The 16,877-nt window shown below is 40.9% G+C and overlaps 1 pseudogene; it reads right to left on the bottom strand.

Annotated features, from left to right (window-relative positions):
* Nucleotides 1-4,223: 4,223 nt before the first annotated feature.
* On the bottom strand, nt 4,224-4,321 carry LOC149750871 (small nucleolar RNA R71; annotated as a pseudogene).
* Nucleotides 4,322-16,877: the final 12,556 nt, after the last annotated feature.

The raw sequence follows: 16,877 nt of genomic DNA, 5'->3' as shown, positions 1-16,877 counted from the left end.
GGATTTGAAAGAAAAGGAAGATTGAGTTCATCTAATCCTTTTTAGAAAACGATTGGGTCCCTATCTATGTGGCTTAACCCATCCCACTTAATGTGATTAAGTGGGGTGTGGGATTAGAGGGGAGAAGAGGGAGGGGCGTACAGGGTGTGGGATTAGAGGGGAGAAGAGGGAGGGGCGTACGCCCCTCACTTGCTTGCGTGAGAAGAAAAGGAAGGGGCTACACCCCTCCTTGCTTGCCACCTAAAGGGATAAGAATGAGTTCCTTAAAAATAGGAACTCATCTTTATCCCTTAAGACATCAAAAAGAGGAGGGATTTCGGCCCCTCCTCTAATGTTTTCTTTGGCATTCACGGCAGCAAGCTCCCCCTCTTTCATTCCTCCTTTTAGCCGCAAGGAAGCAAGGGAAAAAGAAAGGGAGGCGTGGCCTTCATCTTCCTATTCTTTGGTTCCAGCGCAAGTAAAAGGGAAAGGCTGCAAAGAGCCTTTTTTACTTTCCTAGATCATTCCTTCTTCTACCTCCTCTCAAGGCAATCAAAAGTTGATTCAAGGGAGAGGATATCAGCCATCAATAGCCATCTCTGCAAGGAAGCTAGCACCCCGGGAAGATCCAAAGGCTTCGATCGATTCATTACTTTGTGTGGATACCTGTAGAGGCCGGACGCGTGTGCGGCTTCCACTGAACCTTCATCAAATCCCACGTAAATCAGATTTGCAGAGATCATCTACTCGCACAAGGTGAAGATATGATGTTCTTAATCATGATTTTAAAATGATTTAATAGAATTTAATCCTAATCTATCTATAAATGGTTTTAAAATACGTTCATGTGATGAACGGAATGTGATGAGAGCACAAAAGTGCGATCTATACATCACTTAAATTAGTATTATTGCTAACAAATAATGATAGAAGTGCTGTATTAATATTATATTTTTGTGGGGGGCAGGTGATCGGAAATCAAAGCTAAAATGCACATTAGGTCCAAAAATATGCATCACTGCAGGTGACCAGCCAACTGCATTGGTCGACCCCAGTTGCACACTAGAAGGAGGTCAAGTTCGGCCGTATACTTCGTCGCAGCTTCATTCTTCTGCAAGCCCAAGCATCTATTCCACGTGTCCGCCCGCGTGGAAGAAATGAACATCCTCTTCTTTTCCCCATTTCAAAGGCTTTTGGGGTTCATTCATCCCAGCAGTCACCCCCGCATCATCTGCCGCGTCCACGAAGCATCCGAAGCGTCCGAATCCAGTGATCCACCTTCCAAACTCATCTTCCCCGAGTCCAGATCTCACGCGTTGGAGCGTCCCAGCCGTCCGTGATGGTTTCGTGCCTCACCCTCCGCGTCTCAGCCCCCAGCAAAGTTCCTTTTCTTCCACCGATCTCGTCCGCGTTCCCTGCTTTCTCCGGTGTTCCCGCGTACAAGATCCAACCATCCCATGCTTCCGAATCGCACGATCTTCAGCCTTCCCCAGATCCCGCAGGCGTCCGTGATCCACCTTCCAGATCTCAGATTCCCGCATCCAAGGCCCTTCTACCAACTCCTCTGCATCTCATCCCAGCAAAGAACCAGCTTCTGAGCCCGTGATTTCAGCATCCGTGATCACGCCCCGTCCGCTCATCCCATTGGCCTCACGAGTCACAGCTTCTCCCAGCCGTCTGCGTGCAGCCCATCATCCCGCGATGCATGCGATCGCGATCTTCCGAGTGCGTCCGCAATCTCCCGAGATCCATCCCAGCGTCCGTTTCCACCGCGTGCGAGGAGGGGGGGGGGGGAAGGCTAGCTTGATATACCTCTCGGCTGGGAAGGGTTAAGGGAGAGCTCTCATTTGAAAACAAAGAAAAAAATAGAGGAGGAGAGAAACAGGGGAGGCCCTGTTTCCAAAAATAAAAAGAAAAAAAAAAGGGGGAACAGGAACAGGGGAGATTTTTCATGTTGATGGCCGGCTAATCCCTTTGGTCTAGGGTGATGGGAGAACCCTTGACTTGTTACTTTCTTGGAGTAAACTCTAAACTATTGTTCTATTCAATTTAGATCTTTTGATATGTTTTGGTTTCTTGCTTGCCTATGTTGTGGATAGTTCTTTAATAGTTTATATCTATTGATGCATGGATTACTTTATTATTTGATTTGTCGTAGACATAACCGGCACGACGAATGCTTAGAAATTAAGTTTGTGTGTTCAAACAATATATTCCATGATTAGATCTATCCTACATTTGAACTTTTAAATCAGAAACCGTAGAGTTTATATCTTGAATGTATTATTATCAAGGAGGATTCTGGATCCCTAACCATCTCTTTATTATCAAACTTAATCTATTAATTAGTTTCTCTAAACTTCAAAACATCATCGTAATCCACATATTTATTGAATTAATTAATCTAAAATTATACAAAATAATCTCATATATATTTCGTTCCCTGAGGATTCGACCTCGGACTCCCAAGAATTTACTACTTGTGCGATTCTCCTGCACTTGGGAGATTAGTTTCGCAAAAATATTTTTGCGAGCGCGTCAAATTTTTGGCGCCGTTGCCGGAGAACGGCTGATTTATTAGAATAATTTTAGATTTAGTTAGTACTTTAGTAGTTAGTCTTTTTCTTTCGAAAAAAAAAATTCTTTACTGCTGTTTTTTAATTCCCTCCACAGTCTGCATCAAACTCTGATATCAAAGTAATTAACCGTCTGATTGAACTCCAATTTGGTCATCAGGTGCAGGACCTGTGTTTCTTTCATCTGAACGGTCTCATTGACATTCTGAAACTTTTAAGATCATTAGATTAATACGAAATCTTGCTACTTTCTGTTTTGAATTTTCTGCATTTAATTGTTTTAGAATCAGAATTTTATTGTTATCATATCTCATTAACCCTTGTTGCTAATTGAAAATTTAAGAAAAAGAACTTTAAGAAAAGATCAAGGGTGATTATTCAAAAATTTAAAAAAAAAAAGAGGAAAAACCTAAAATTTCAAATTTCAAATTTCAGAATTCAAATTTCAAATTTCAAACTTCAACTCATAAAATTTAAAAAGAAATAAATAATTTGCTTGATCACTTATTCAATGAAATTTAATGTCATGTCATAAAACATTAAAAAAAAAATCTCTCTTGATTGTTGCATATAGTATAAGGCATCAGCATAAAATATTCTAAGGGCTGAACCCATTTAAAAAGATAAGGTCGGGATTTCACCACTCGTCCTTAGCCCAAAAATCACCCCATTGCATAAATATCCTAAGCTTAACTAAAATCAACTAGACGTTGGCCCCTAAGGATATTCGAGCTCAATAGGACGAAGACCACCGAAAGTTGCACCAATTTCGCTCTGTGGCTTAGTTGATGTCTAGGCAAGCTTTGTCCCTATAAGGGAGACAGTTCATCTGTTCGAGGCAAGTGGGTTTTAAGTGGGACCTTTGCGAACGCATCGTGACCCCTCCACTTACCTGGGAGCTTATCTGGTCAACTCGGTTCATTAGACCGGATTGGAGGCTTAGGTGCCCTCTTCAAACCAGTTAGGAACTGTCTAGAAATTTAAGAAAAACATTAGAAATTGAGGTGTAATGTTTAGTTGCATGTTTGATTGTGAATAGATTTTTATTTTAGGGTGTCGTTTTAGGGTATCTTTAGTTGGTACTTATATTAATATTTTTTTAAAAAAATTTATAAAAAAAATTTAATTAAATTTTGTATGCTAGGTTGGAATAGGGACGACACCGGTCGATTAAGTCGTACAACTTTAGATCATCCCTTAGGACACATCCTTGAAATTCCTTCGCAGTATCTCACACCTTGTGAGATGGCAAATTTTCCTGATGATGTAGGAAGTCACCATGGTGATGAAGGTAGACCCCCAGTTATGACACTTCGACAATACTTACATCCCACTAGGACTAGTCAACCTTCATGCATGATTATTCCTGAAAATGTAGGACACTTTGAAATCAAACCAGGAGTAATTCAATTGCTGCCCAAGTATCATGGGATGGAATCCGAGAACCCTTATCTTCATCTTAAGGATTTTGAGGAAATTAGCATCACATTTAGAGTGCCAAATGTATCGGAAGATGTCTTTAAATTGACCTTGTTCCCTTTTTCCTTAAAGGATAAAGCCAAAACATAGCTGAACTCCTTGAGACCTAGATCATTAGGAACATGGCATGATATGCAAAGAGAATTCTTGAAAAAATTCTTTCCCGCACAAAGGACTAACTTTTTGAAAAGGCACATTAGTAACTTTCAACAAAAAGACCATGAAACATTTTATGAATGCTGGGAGAGATTTAAAGAATTGCTTCTCTCTTGTCCTCATCATGGGTTTGAAACATGGAGAACCATTAGTTTCTTTTACGAAGGGTTGTCTCCACAGTTAAAACAATTTATAGAGACTATGTGCAATGGTCTATTTTTGGAAAAGCAACCCGATGAGGCATGGGACTATTTAGACTCTCTCGCAGAAACTGCACAATTATGGGATACAAGGGATAGAGTGAATAAACCTTTGCCTAAGCCTACTAGCATTGGACACGGGGGCCTTTACAACCTTAGTACTCAGGATAATATTCAGGCTAAAATGGCAGCCCTTACTAGGAAGGTAAAGAAAATTGAACTTAGAAGGATTGAACCCGTCAAGACCGTAGAACATAACAGCGAGTATTGTAGGATTTGTGAGATGCCTGGCCATCTCACCACAGATTGCCCCACAATATCCGCATTCAAGGAAGTCTTGCACGATCAGGCCAATGTTATGAATACCTATAAAAAATCTTTCAATAATCCTTTTTCGGGTACTTACAACCCTGGATGGAAGAACCATCCAAATTTCAGGTGGAGGAATGACCAACCTCAACAAGTATATAACCCAACTCCTCCACCTCCGCAACCTCATTATGCACACGCACCCCCTCAAAAACCCAGTCTCGAAGAAACTTTGCAATCTTTCATGCAAGGTCAAGCTAAAATCAATGATGAATTAAGAAATCAACTGACAACGCTGACCACTGCTTTAAGTGCTCAAGAGAAGGGTAAGCTACCAGCTCAACCACAATCTAACCCTCAAGTCTACGGCGGTAGCAATGCATCATCTTCAACTTCGCATAAAGAACAAGCGAAGAGTATAATAACTTTGCGAAGTGGAAAGGTTATTAACCGAACAGTCCCAGAACAAACACAAGTCATACCTGATTTTGATCCTCCCAAGATAAAAGAAAAGGACAACGAAGAAACTGAAGCACCAACATCTACTAAAAAAATTAAATGTCCTTTTCCTGCACCATTTCCACAAAGATTAAAGCCCTTGCAAAAGCTTGAACCAAACTCTGAAATTCTTGAGCTTTTTAAGCAAGTAAAAATCAATGTACCTCTTCTTGATGCAATCAAACAAGTGCCTTCATATGCAAAATTTTTGAAAGATTTGTGCACTGTCAAGCATCGTTTAAATGTCAAGAAGAAGGCATTTCTGGCTGAAAATGTGAGTGCAATTTTACAGCATAACATTCTTCCTAAATATAAGGATCCAGGTTGCCCAACTATCTCGTGTATCATTGGCAATTTTAGGATTGAGCGAGCATTGCTAGATTTAGGAGCGAGTGTGAACTTGTTGCCATATAGGTATATGAGCAACTCGGTTTGGGTGAGTTGAAGCCAACAACTGTGACCTTACAATTAGCTGACAGGTCAGTGAAGGTCCCTAGAGGAATTATCGAAGATGTGTTAGTCCAAGTAGACAAGTTCTATTTTCCTGTTGACTTTATCGTACTGGACACACATCCGGCTTCCAATTCACCATCTCAGATTCCGGTCATCTTAGGACGTCCATTCCTTGCAACTTCTAATGCATTGATCAATTGTAGGAATGGTGTCATGAAGCTTTCTTTTGGCAATATGACCTTGGAATTGAACGTCTTTAGTATAGGCAAACAACCCAGTGATCATGAAGAAAGTAAGGAAGTTGAATGGGTTGAAATCATTGCGGAAGAATATCTGTTAAAAGAAACATTTACTGAATCGGCCGACAATGGTTTGATAGATTGGTGTTCTGAAGGTACTGCTGATGATGTGGTCCCACCTGTTTTAGATAATTCGGATGTTATGATGGTCAATGGGTGGAGATCGAGAATAGAGGAATTTGAAGAGTTGCTACCTCGAGAAGCAAAGATAGTACCATCCCATGAACAAGCACCTAAGCTCGAGTTGAAACCTTTACCGAAGGAACTCTAGTATGCCTTTCTTGGACCCGAGGACACTTTTCCTATAATCATCTCATCTGATCTTGATCATGCCCAAGAAAGAAAATTACTTGGTGTTCTAAAGAATCATAAAGGAGCTTTAGGGTGGTCTATTGCCGACTTGAAGGGGATTAGCCCTTTAATTTGCACGCACCAGATATATTTGGAGGACAATGCCAAAACCACAAGGCAAATGCAATGCAGGTTGAATCCTACGATGAGAGATGTGGTTAAAGCAGAAGTCCTCAAGTTGCTTGATGTGGGTATTATTTACCCAATTTCCGATAGCAAGTGGGTGAGTCCTACTCAAGTCGTGCCCAAGAAAGCAGGTCTGACGGTAGTCAAAAATGAGCAGGGTAAACTAGTTCCAACTCGTGTTCCGACGAGTTGGCGCATGTGTGTTGACTACCGAAAATTGAATTTGGTCACTAGGAAGGATCACTTTCCCCTACCCTTCCTAGACCAAGTTTTGGAAAGAGTTGCAGGACACAAATTCTATTGTTTTCTCGATGGCTATTCCGGGTACTACCAAATCGAGATTTCACCAGAAGATCAAGAGAAGACTACCTTCACTTGTCCTTTTGGCACATTCGCTTTCTGTCGGATGCCATTCGGGTTGTGTAATGCACCTGCGACATTCCAAAGATGCATGCTCAGCATTTTTGAAGATATGAACGAGAAATTTTTAGAAGTGTTTATGGATGATTTCTCTATTTTTGGCGACTCTTTTGATGATTGCCTCTCACATTTACAAGCAGTCTTAGCTCGATGCATGAAAAAGAATCTGATACAGAATTGGGAGAAATGCCACTTCATGGTGCCAAAGGGAATTGTCCTAGGACATATTGTTTCATCAAAGGGCATGGAAGTTGGTAGAGCTAAGATTGATCTAATCGCCAAGCTACCTACACCTAAGAATGTTAGAGATGTTAGATCATTTTTGGGTCATGCCGGATTTTATAGGAGGTTCATCAAGAACTTTAGTGTCATAGCTCGACCATTATGTAACCTCCTATCCCTTGATACACCGTTCAATTGGACCGAAACCTGTCAAGAGGCATTCGAAAAGCTGAAGTCTATGCTTAGTACTGCACCCATCGTGCGACCACCTGATTGGTCATTACCTTTTGAGATCATGTGCGATGCTAGCGACTATGCGATAGGAGCTGTCCTAGGACAACGCAAGGATAATAAGCCATATGTCATCTACTATGCAAGCAAAATCTTAAATGATGCTCAAATGAATTACACCACCACCGAGAAAGAATTGCTTGTAGTAGTATCTGCATTAGACAAATTTCGCTCTTATATCCTTGGTGCTCCTATTGTTATCTTTACGGACCATGCAACGCTAAAATATTTACTGGATAAGAAAGAGGCCAAAGCACGCTTAATACGATGGATACTTCTACTCCAAGAATTTGACATCACTATCAAAGATAAAAAGGGAGTAGAGAATATGGTTGCTGACCATTTATCACGGCTAGTCGTTCATGATTTGGTGCCACAGTTGCCCATCAAGGACTCGTTTTCTGAAGAGCAATTGTTTGCACTTTCTACTATGCCATGGTATGCTGATATTGTAAACTTTCTTGTCACGAACCGGATGCCGGAGCATTAGGGATCGAATGATAAGAATAATTTCTTGCATGAAGTAAGAGTTATTATTATGATGCCCCCTATTTGTTCAAGTATTGCAATGATCAAATCTTTAGAAGATGCATACCGGATCATGAGATGCGAAGTATACTTTCTTTTTGTCATGCCAGTGCTTGCGGAGGACACTTTGTATCTAAGAAAACGGCAGCTAAGGTGTTACAATGTGGTTTTTATTGGCCTACACTATTTAAAGATGCCCACGAGTTCTGTAGGACATGTGACCCATGTCAACGTGTTGGAAGTCTAACTCGTAGGCAAATGATGCCTCTTCAGCCCATTACTGCTATTGAAATTTTTGATATGTGGGGCATCGATTTCATGGGCCCATTCCCACCGTCTTTTGGATATGAGTACATTTTAGTTGGTGTTGAGTATGTGTCCAAATGGGTAGAAGCTGTGCCTTGTCGAACAAATGACCACAAACCAGTTTTAAAATTTCTTAAAGAAAACATATTTTCTAGGTTTGGGATGCCCAAGGTTATAATTAGTGATGGGGGAAAATATTTTTGTAATAAGCCTTTTGAGATCCTATTACGAAAGTACGGTATCACTCATAGAATTGCAACTCCTTATCACCCGCAGACTAGTGGCCAAGTAGAGTTAGCCAATCGGAAGATTAAACGAATTTTAGAGAAAACGGTGAATCCATCATGCAAAGACTGGTCTTTAAAACTTTCTGATACATTGTGGGCTTATCGTACTGCTTATAAAACTATTCTTGGTATGTCTCCGTATCGGCTAGTCTATGGAAAAGCATGTCATCTACCTGTTAAAATAGAGCATAAATCGTATTGGGCCATTAGAAAATTAAACTTTGAATTGTCAGATGCTGGTTTGGCTAGAAAATTACAATTAAGTGAGTTAAATGAAATTCGTCGGGATGCGTATGACAATGCTAGACTTTGTAAAGAACGAATGAAAATTAGGCATGATAAATCAATTTTAAGAAAATCTTTTGAACCTGCACAAAAAGTTCTTTGTTATGACTCTCGCTTACATCTATTTCCTGGAAAGTTACGATCAAGATGGACAGGTCCTTTCATTGTAAAAACTGTTTTTCCACACGGGGCAGTTGAAATTGAGAATCCACAGGATGGCACAATTTTTAAGGTAAATGGACACAGATTAAAACCTTTTCTTGAGAATTTTGCAGATGAAGAGGACTTTTTTTTCTTAGAGGAGCCTTCTTATGACTAAGCATGACGGCCAAGGTATGTGTATATTAGTTAGAATTAATTTTTTTCTTTTATTTCTAGTTTTCTTCTTATTTTGTAGGTCTTCTTTTCTGGAAATCAATAGCTCAAGGTATTCTTCTTCTCTCTATTATTTTCTCTATTGTCTCTCATATATAATTTTTTTTGTATCTTTTACATTGAGGACAATGCAATGTTTAAGTTGGGGGGAGGAAAATATTTTGATCAAAAAAAAAAAAAACTTGTTTTTGCATTTGATTTATTCTATTACTTTCTTTTTTGAGCAAATGCACATGTATTTTCGTATTGAGTTTGTGCAACTATTAAGGCAAGGAACACATGCATACTATGATTGATCAGAGACCTATTATTAGATCCCCACATGTGTACTTAATGATAATAGGAAAGCCTCAGGAGTTCACATTTGTTAACTGCATTTTTGTTAGCCTTATCCATAAAAGAAGTACGAGTATCCTTGTTCGTACCATAAGGTTCAGGATTTGGTTTTCACATAAAGATAGAGGTTGAATATCCCAGTTAGATTACTTAGGTGCCTTATGATCCGACTTTGGTTGACCTATAGTCACGATGCAGTCACATATACATAAAAAAAATAAAATACCTATATGGTTCAGTCTATCTTCTCTTTTCTTGCATAATTATAAAAAAAAACAAAAAAAAAATCCTTATGATGACAAGTCTGGCCTCATGGCGTAGTCTGGTTTGAGTAATTAAGCCCGAGGGGTGTTTCACCTAATGTCTTGAGCCAACTAGATCGGGGGTCATTAGCTGAAAGCTCGCTACATGGATCTTACTAGAGCCTAATGGGGTTGGACTATTGTAATCGTCATATGTATTTAAAAATAAAAATAAGCATGAATAGGGTTGGTCGGACTGAACCTAGTGACATGTGGTAATGACTGGTTTGACTCCATTGTTTTGAACCTCTATGTACCCGGGTTATTTAGTTGGGATTGATAGCTCTTTCTTTACATGCGAACCATTCTTGACAAATTTAGACAACATGTGATATTCTGAAAATTTGATGGATCAAGTTCTAATAAACTGTAGAAAATACTTGTGAACTTGAGTAGTGCACCTAAAACTCAGGCGGTGCCCTATTGTGGTGGAGGTATTAGTACTCTGAGAAAGTCATGCGATTTGATGCACACTACACTTTTATATTTCCTTGCTTTGACAGTTGCCATGCTTGAAAATATATATCAATTAATTACATGTGTATTAGCTTAAGATTTATTTCATATCTTTATTAGAATCTCAGGTCATATAATTCATGATGTTTGTGGGTAACATCCCTGAAAACCCTCACGAGACAACACTCGTCCACTAGGGTAACCTAGGGGTTTAACGGCTTGTTGCACATGCTAAGTGCAATCGTGATTCCTACGAAAGTGAGTGCTTATCTTAATTTTATGCAATTAGTTCTAATAAAACATCAAAGGATCAACCAACACCTTTTGCACTCTCATTTTATTATCTGCTCATTAATTGCTAGAGACTAGCAATAAGCTAGTTGGGGGTGTGATGAGAGCACAAAAGTGCGATCTATACATCACTTAAATTAGTATTATTGCTAACAAATAATGATAGAAGTGCTATATTAATATTATATTTTTGTGGGGTGCAGGTGATCGGAAATCAAAGCTAAAATGCACATTGGGTCCAAAAATATGCATCACTGCAGGTGACCAGCCAACTGCATGGGTCGACCCCAGTTGCACACTAGAAGGAGGTCAAGTTCAGCCATATACTTCGTCGCAGCTTCATTCTTCTGCAAGCCCAAGCATCTATTCCACGTGTCCGCCCGCGTGGAAGAAACGAGCATCCTCTTCTTTTCCCCATTTCAAAGGCTTTTGGAGTTCATTCATCCCAGTAGTCACCCCCGCATCATCTGCCGCGTCCACGAAGCATCCGAAGCGTCCGAATCTAGTGATCCACCTTCCAAATCTCATCTTCCCCAAGTCCGCTTCTCCCGCGTGCAATCTTCCTGCTCTCAGCATTGGATCTTCCCAGCATCTCGCAGCCGTCCACCTCTTCTTCCGCTTCTCCCGCGAGTGATCCTCCACGTCCAGATCTCACGCGTTGGAGCGTCCCAGCCGTCCGTGATGGTTTCGTGCCTCACCCTCCGCGTCTCATCCCCCAGCAAAGTTCCTTTTCTTCCGCCGATCTCGTCCGCGTTCCCAGCTTTCTCCGGTGTTCCCGCGTACAAGATCCAACCATCCCATGCTTCCGAATCGCACGATCTTCAGCCTTCCCCAGATCCCGCAGGCGTCCGTGATCCACCTTCCAGATCTCAGATTCCCGCATCCAAGGCCCTTCTACCAACTCCTCCGCATCTCATCCCAGCAAAAAACCAGCTTCTGAGCCCGTGATTTTAGCATCCGTGATCACGCCCCGTCCGCTCATCCCATTGGCCTCACAAGTCACAGCTTCTCCCAGCCGTCTGCATGCAGCCCATCATCCCGTGATGCATGCGATCGCGATCTTCCGAGTGCGTCCGCAATCTCCCGAGATCCATCCCAGCGTCCGTTTCCACCGCGTGCGAGGAGGGGGGGGAAGGCTAGCTTGATATACCTCTCGGCTGGGAAGGGTTAAGGGAGAGCTCTCATTTGAAAACAAAGAAAAAAACAGAGAAGGAGAGAAACAGGGGAGGCCCTGTTTCCGAAAATAAAAAGAAAAAAAAAAAGGGGAACAGGAACAGGGGAGATTTTTCATGTTGATGGCCGGCTAATCCCTTTGGTCTAGGGTGATGGGAGAACCCTTGACTTGTTACTTTCTTGGAGTAAACTCTAAACTATTGTTCTATTCAATTTAGATCTTTTGATATGTTTTGGTTTCTTGCTTGCCTATGTTGTGGATAGTTCTTTAATGGTTTATATCTATTGATGCATGGATTACTTTATTATTTGATTTGTCGTAGACATAACCGGCACGACGAATGCTTAGAAATTAAGTTTGTGTGTTCAAACAATATATTCCATGATTAGATCTATCCTATATTTGAACTTTTAAATCAGAAACCGTAGAGTTTATATCTTGAATGTATTATTGTCAAGGGGGATTCCGGATCTCTAACCATCTCTTTATTATCAAACTTAATCTCCTGTTTCCAGGAGGGGTCAATTCCATCTCGACTCACAACTGACTACATAAGTACTTGACTGCACCTAGTGACCTTCCGTCACTGAATTAGAAATTTAGGTAGTCTGGTACCAAAGTACAGTGAGTTGCTTGCTAGTCACAGGTTGCGATCTCAGGTCAGAGGGCCAAACTTATACCCATATCCACTTGGAACATCTCTTGACAGTAGAGCATTCTAGAATTGGTCACATTCAGTAAAATGTACTCCTACACTTCACCTGTGTGGCATACCAATGTCTCCACACTCCTTGGTTAAGAGGACAACCAACGTATATGTCACACAATGACCTAATCTCGATAATGCTGTCGTCCCAATAACAACATATCATTTGGTCGCGAACCAGTTTAAGGACTCAAAGATAAATCCTCCTTCATCATAACATAAGTCCTAAGGACTTCATCATATAAGAGTTCATTTGAAGATGAAATGATGAATAATGCCAAATAACACTTTATTAATTTGTCAATTCATTTACAAAATTCAATCATCAATATGCTGAAGATTGACATTTATGATACAAATTCCAACACTATTCATTTGGATCCTTATGGTGCAGATTGGCTGTAGTAGGTTTATTGTGGGAGTAGAGGTGCATCTAGATGGAATCTATCGGTCTTGATAAATTAAGAGAGATCCTATGTGATTTATGAGACTGAGTTCGTAAATCCTTGGCCAAGATAGTTTTTGGAAAAGAGTTTTTGAATCTCGAACTAGAGTCGAATAAATCTTTATATATGATAGATGATAGAGTTTGACGAGTTATCTATGACCTCTATCCTGTCGGAATCTACGATAGAGGGACTGTATCATACGTTAACTACATCTAGATGTTCATCTATTCCATTCTGTTGGGTAGTCACTACATGCTGCTAGGTATTACTGGGGGATTATGAGACTCAAAGGCGTTCACTTGATGATCAGTGAACCCGAATGAGAAAAGTTGGAATTGTTCTAATCCATTGAAAGAAGTTTCAATGATATTATGATAGGGATCATAATATATCTCACTAGCAGACAGAATAAAATCTATGAGGTCATACACAATAAAAAATCTGATCGATCTAATGATTGGATTGTGATTTGGAATCACGATAGTTTGTAATTGTCAATTTGATTGATAATTGGTTTAACCCACTAAGAGTTAGTGAGTTGGAGAAGGAATTAATTGCAATTAGATTGCAATTTGATTGAATTAATTGGACTTAATTAATTGGGCTCGATCTTATATGATAAGATTCAAGAGTCCTAGTTGGAGTAGGACTCCTAGAGTTCTAATAAGATTAGAACTTCAAATTATTAGAGTCCTCCTTGGATAAGGATTTCTAAAGTCCTAATTGGATTAGGATTCCTAAAGTCCTAATTAATTTTGATCTAATAGATGAAGATGACTCCTAACTAGATTAGAATTGAAGAGTTCAATTGTGTCATGATCCAATTAGGTCATAATTAGATTAAAACTCTTACGGATAAGTTTTGGAGGCCACCTAATCCTCTTTAGAAGAGGATTCAACCATCCTAACTTAAATCAGCCGCACGCCCCTCCTAATTGGGATAGGGCGTGGAGCTCCTCCTAGTTTTTAGGAGGCTCCATGCCTAGGCTGAATGAAGAGGGGTTGGGGCGTGGCTCCTCCTAATTTTAAGGAGGAGGCCACGCCTAGAGCATCCATATAAAAAGGGACAAAGGGGCCGACCCCTAGTAGCCTTTCTTTTCATGTTGGCGGCCCTCCTCCTCTCCCCTTCTTCCTTCCACCGCAAGTAAGGGAAAAAGGCAGCAAGGCGTGGTCTTTCTTCCCTCTTGATTCCTTCTTCCATGGCAAAGAAAAGGAAAGAAAGTATTTTTTCCTTCTCCTTCTTCCTCCTCTTGAGAGCAATCAAGAGTTGATTGCTTAGAGAAGTTCTTACCATCAAAAGGGATCTCTGCAAGGGAGCTAGCACCCCGGTGAGATCACAACCTCGATTTATCCAGATTTTTGTGTGGATACCCATAGAGGTCAGACACTTGTGCGCCTTCAAGCGAACCCGACTTTCACGATCATCAGATAGCGGTGAAGATTTACCTACTCAAAGGTAAAGATATGATCTTTACTATTGCTTTTATGATAGTTTTTAAATTAATCAAGTTTTAATTTTAATCTTTCCTTTGAATTCATAACTTTTTGAGTTTATGAACTCAGAATTTTTATGAATTCTATCTTCTCTAGGACATTTATGTGATGAACGACCCCGCACGCGTATTTCTGCTGCGATCATCGCAATGCATGCGGGGGTAACCCGACATGAAGTACAAAGTCGACTCTAGCTTAGCAAGAGTCGACCTCGAACAAAAGCAAGTCGACCCCTAAATAGCCACAGAGAAGAGATAGAGAACTAAAAAATTATTACATTGGCGAGTCGACCCATGAAATTCACAATACGACTCCAGTCAACTAGAGTTGATCCCAAATATAGATGAATCGACCTCATAATAGTCACAGTGGAAAGATAGAAAGTAGTAAAACTTAGTCCATTGAAGAGTTGCCTCTGAAAGCAATGAGTGGACCCTAGTTATCTGCTAAGTCAACCTCTGAACTGAGAGAGCTATTTCACAAGTGCTACAAATGAAAGATAGAGTGCAAAAAAATAGAATAAAGTTCAAGACGACTCAAGTCGACTTCTCTACACCTGACAACAGTAACAACTAGCTTTTCTATGAATCAGAATGGTTGTTTTCTTCTCACAACGACTCTATTATCTGTCTAACGGCTAGGTAAGTGTTCCAACTATCTCTAAAGAGTATAAATATATGCAAACACCAAAGAACAAGAAGAGCACAAGCATTATAATGATAATCCACTAGAGCTAAAAAAAGCATAAAGAGAGAGCTAAAAAGCAAAATGTGGTTTTTGAAGCGCGATTGATGCAAATTCTTCAAAGGGCAGGCTCAAATTTCTGATCCGGTCTGATCCCCCGGTGTGGAGTGATTGATTAAAACCCCATTTGATTTTGATGAGCTCAAAGCATTTGAGTATATCTTGTGATTACTAATGAATTCAATTGAGTGTTTCAGTAAAAATCCTGTCCAAGTGTCTCTAGATTTGGTTCATAGTATTTTGGATAAGTTAAGAAGTCTGCGGAACCAAAGTCTAAGACTCGAGTCGACTCCCGAGTATCACGAGTCGACTCCAAGCGTATCAAGTTCACTGGCACGAGCTCGAGTCGACTCCAGACTAGTACGAGTCGACTCCGACTGAGAACAGAAAGAAGAACAGAAAGGCTCATCTCAGAACCTGTCAACGAGTCGACTCCTGAAGTGCGCGAGTCGACTCCAATGATCAACGAGTCGACTCCAGGGTAGAAAGAGTCGACTCCAAGAGGTACACAAAGAAAAGTCAGAGAGCAGTTTTCGAGTCTGAGATTCGAGTCGACTCCCAGACAGCTCGAGTCGACTCCAAGACAAGCTTCACGTCAAAAGGCAGAAGACCAACTTTCGGAAACTGAGAGCCGAGTCGACTCCAAGGAAGTTCGAGTCGACTCCAAGACTGGATGAGCCAAAAGACAGAGAATCGGAAGTTCGGGCTCTGAGATTCGAGTCGACTCTAAGGACAGTCGAGTCGACTCGAGTGGACAAAATTCAAAATTGGATCCACGGACTTCAGTGGATGAGCCGACTCCAAAATTGCCAGGTCAGCTCCAGAAGTTGGCGAGTCGACTCCGGGTCAAGACGAGTCGACTCCCAGTCGTGACGGCAACTTTAATTCAAATTGGAACAGTTGCCGAGTCGACTCCGGAAAAGCTTGAGTCGACTCCCGCTACAGCCGAGTCGACTCCTGATCGCGCGAGTCGACTCCAACCCACCAACGGTCATATTGTCAGGCTGCGCAGAGTGTGCAGAACGGGCAGAAAAAGCAGTGTAACGGCTAGTTTCCGTGGGAGTTGGCTTAAATAGCCACAGAAGACTGTAGCAAGGCAGAGAACATTCATTCCACTCCAACTAATCAAGGATTCAAGCTCTGCAACGTGCTCTTCAACGAAAAAGGGAAGATCTGCATTTACAGCTCCACCTACATCTTTCCAGCAATTAAAAGCCTTCTCCTCCAGCATTCAAGTCGACTACACATTCGAGAGGAGACCGGAGTTCAAGAAGCCATTCCTCTACTTCAGCTTAAAAGCGTTTGAGGGCTTCTAAACTCCTCTTTTGATTATATTGTTTTACATCTGCTTTTGAGAAGCTTACTTTCCTTTCTTTCTATAACTTGTATTTACTTGGTTCAATCGGGGGATTGAATCAAGGGGATTAAGGTTGGTTGGTGAGCCAAGTTAAACCAATGTGTGTAAGGGTTTGATTGTGAGCCCGGGAAAACAATCGGGGTTGGTTCTAGTCGGTGAGCCTGGAAAAACCGACCGAGTTCGTTGTGAGCTCGTAAAACAACAAGTTTGGTTGTGAGCTTGCAAAACAACCAGCTGTAATCCAAGGGGGTTATAGTGAATTCCCAAGAGAGACTTGGGGAGTGGACGTAGGAGCAAGGGGTAGCTCCGAACCACTATAAAACTCTGTGTTTGCATTGGATTGTCTCTTCTCTTCTTCCTCTCACATCACTCACAGCACTTAGCATTAATTAAATAACTTGCAATAGTTTTTAATTAATCATCCTTAA

Source organism: Phoenix dactylifera, chromosome 18 (genome assembly GCF_051530095.1).
Source record: "Phoenix dactylifera cultivar Ajwa chromosome 18, Ajwa_hap1_PhDact_Kaust_v1.1, whole genome shotgun sequence".
Taxonomy (NCBI): Eukaryota; Viridiplantae; Streptophyta; class Magnoliopsida; order Arecales; family Arecaceae; genus Phoenix; species Phoenix dactylifera.
This window is presented reverse-complemented; position numbering and strand designations above follow the sequence as displayed.